The sequence below is a fragment of the Triticum urartu genome, chromosome 4 (assembly GCF_003073215.2).
Source record: "Triticum urartu cultivar G1812 chromosome 4, Tu2.1, whole genome shotgun sequence".
Lineage (NCBI taxonomy): Eukaryota > Viridiplantae > Streptophyta > Magnoliopsida > Poales > Poaceae > Triticum > Triticum urartu.
The window spans coordinates 319,278,949-319,282,485 of NC_053025.1; positions in this window are offsets into that span (position 1 = coordinate 319,278,949).

The following is a 3,537-nucleotide window of genomic DNA, read 5'->3' on the forward strand; positions in this document are numbered from 1 at the left end:
TCCTGTCGGATGTAGTCAATCAACTGGCGTCGGCGGCCTAGGTTGCCGAATCCCCTAATATTCCAGCATAGGAGCTTCATATAGGAACCTTGCCGGGATCACTAGGCCCCTCAAGTGGGGCCGAACTAGCCCTCCCGCCTAGGGTGGGGTTTGGCAATTGCTTCAACGGACGGCCACGACGCCCCTTCTTAGCGGGGCCCTGACCTGCCATGTCTGCAGAAACACCGCGAACCTCCATCGCCTGTTCAGAGGGATGGAGTCGCGTAGGAGGCCGTCCCCGCAAGGCCCCACCTACTAGAGGGTCCCGCGCAGTGTCAGGCCGGGAGGGAGGCAGGCTCGGGCCTGATCCAGCTCCAGGCTCTCTATGCCCAGAGCCAGGCGGGGCCGAGGCCTCCGCAACCCGTTGTTTAGCACGGGCCCGGGCCTCAGCAAGGGCCCCATCGAGCCGCTCTTTGGCACAGATGGCCGAGATCTGCTCGAGTCGGGGACCCTTTTCACCCCGAAACACAATATCACAATCCGAAGCAACAACGCCAAGGTGTGCCATCGGCACTGATTCAAGCACGACAAATCGAGAACCGGAATAAGAGGCACCAGAGGGATGGGGAGGTGTCGTACCTGGAGAGAGGTCGCGTGCTGCCGCGCGCATGGCGGCCATCTCAGCGACCGTCGGGACTCGCCCATCCGGAAGGGTCCGGGACCGGCAGAGGCGGGCGCTCTGCCTAGACGCCACAACCGGGGAGTGCATCACCCGAGCGCCAGGGCTGTGCACGGGAGAGACGATGTTGACCGTGTCCAACCCCACCCTCGACGGAGGTGGCGAAGCAGCCTGGCCCACCCCCAGGCGAGGTGGGGTGGTGTAGCTGGAACCAAGGCCGGGGACCCCACAGCTGGCGATGGTGGAGTCCCAGGCGAGCGTGAGTACCACACCACCCCGGGAGAGCGCGGGGATGACGACGGGCACACATCCATCCCCACGCTGCCAGAATCCTCCTCGTGCTCCGAGACCGGCGAGGATGCCGGGGACGTGGGCCTCCCCTTTGAGAGGGGCGGCGAGGCCATCCTGGTCGTAGACAGAGCGAGAGCGGCAGCCCTGGGGGGCCCTACCCCTGCCCCACCCACCCGAGCCGGACTCAGCCGAGGAGGGACCTGCTCCAGGGGGGGTCATCCTCCTCCTCCTCCGACTCCTCAGAGCCCTCCACGCCTCCGTCGTATCGACCACCGGAGGGGGCTGGAGGCGGGGTAGGCTGGACCATGCCCGTCCGGCTCTCGAGCTCCTCCAGATCAACCTCGTATGTGAGACGCCGGCCCTTCTTGCCGAAGTAGAAGATCAAGGAGAGGCCATCCACCTCGGCCGGCATCGGACATAGAACCTCAATCCGGGCCGGGCCATCCCCATCCAGAGACGCGAGATCCATAGAGAGAAGCTTGCCTACCGGCTCTGAGATGGCCTTGAGAATATGCTCCCTCTTGCCCCCACCAGGGGAGAGCCTGCTTCCCTTTGGAAGCCCATACACCAACACCCAAAACGGGGTGAGCGGAGGAACTGAGTCCGGTTCCGCGACGGCCTCCTTGACGGAGATGAGGAACTTGTTGATTGGCCACTTGATGTTGTCGCGGGTGCAGACGTGAAGAAGCTTCGCCGAAGGGAACGGTACCGAGAAGACCAACGGTGCCGTCTCGGTGACTACCCAAGAGAAGTCGCTGTCACGGTAGTCACTGATGTAGGCCGCCAGCTCGTCGCGGATAAGGTCCGCGGTAACCACGACCGATGGCGGCAGGGTCTGACCAGGGACCAGCGAGACCGTCGCCAAGTGCGGCCTGACGGGCTCCTCGTCCAGCTCCGCATCGACGTAGTAGAAACCACATCCCTCAGATCCATACCCCAAGTAAGCCAGGGTCGTGGGGCAACGGGAGGGCGTTGGGCACTCAGAACGGAAGTGCCCCGTGCATCCACAGTTGATACACATCATCTCCTCACGAGACCTGGACCGTCCGCCCCGAGTCAGAGGCAACACTGGAGCCGCCTGCTCCGGTTCGGGAAGGATGGGACGAACATCCGAGACCGCCCCCTCGCCATGGGAAGGGCCTGTCTGGGCATGCTTCTTATTTTTGCTCTTCTTCTTCTTCTTTCGGGGTGGGAGATCGGGCTGATCATGTGCATCCACGAAGCGCCAAGCAGGAGAATACCGCGACACATCGTCCAACGGACGCCTCCAATCCTGAGAATCAGAACCACCACGGCGACGGGTATAGTCCAGACCACGAGCCGCTCTGTCCTCAGCAAGCGGCGCGCGAGAGGCCTCCAGAGGCGGCGGAGAGCGCGGCCGGTCACGGGATCCCCCACGGGAGTCCAGGAGCGGCCCCTGAGTGCCACGCGCAGACGAGTCCTCCTGGGCGTGGGAACCCCCACCACGCCGACCCTCAAGATCACGCCGGAGGGACGCCTCCCTGGCCTCATCTTCAGCCCGACGGCGAGCAGTTTCTTGGCGTCGGAGGTCGCCCGGCGACCCAGCCAGCGGGAGGCGGGGATCACGAGCCGAGTCACGGGGTGGGGGCGGCCGTCGGAGGGAGGTGCCGGAGTAGGTCTCCGGCGCGCGGTCCCGGCGAGAAGCAGACTGTGATTCTGGGCGGCCTCCCGACGCGGGAAAAGGTTGCTTCGGCCGCGACTGGCCGTCGCCCTGCTCTCTGGCCATGAGGACCTCGAGGTAGGACCTGAAAGGGGAAGCGCAGGTGGAGGGTGGACAGATCGAGGGAGGGGCTGGAGCGGTCGGCATAGCCGGCGGTGTCGAAACTGGGGCAAGCGCTGGAGCGCAGGAAGGCGGCGTAGTCGGGGGGAGGATGGATCGGGCGCAACTGCCTAATCGCTCCACCTCTCCCCTGGTAGCGGGCCAGCCCCGCCGCGGATCGGCCGACCCCATTTGGATCCACAACCAACGCCCGGGATCAGCGGGAGCCAGGCGCCACGACCGGACCGCTAGGTCAACAGCCTCCTGGGCCGGATCGAACACCCTCACATCCCCCTGGGCCCGTTGCCCCACACCGAGGCCCGACAGCGCACGAGCCCGTGCCCGAAGGCCAGACCAAGCCCTCGAAGGCCGGCCCACCTCGCAGGCCAGCGTCGGCCCACGAAGCAGAGCCGCCCTCGCAGGTCCCGACCAGGCGCGCATCCCCTCCATAGGGTTAGCAGCCACCGCCGGTGGCTGGCCCCGAGGGCTGCGTCGAAACCCACGAGCGTGGAACCCAGCTCGGAAGGCATCCGAGCCAGGAGCCCATGGCGTAGCCGGAGCCGCCCACGGACCGGCGGGCGCACCCAACATCTCCTGGAGCCTAGTTGCTCGAGGCAAAGAAGGGGCCGCTGGCGCCGCCGCGCCCGCGGGTGCCGGACCCCGACGCCGGGATGGCCGCGCCAATGCCAGGAACTCACCAAGCACCGGCGGTGCCAAAGACACAGGACGCTCCACCCGGCCATGTCCCAGACGCTCCACTCGGTCATCTTCCCCGTCGGTCTCGGCCATGTCAGCTCAGGAGACAGCG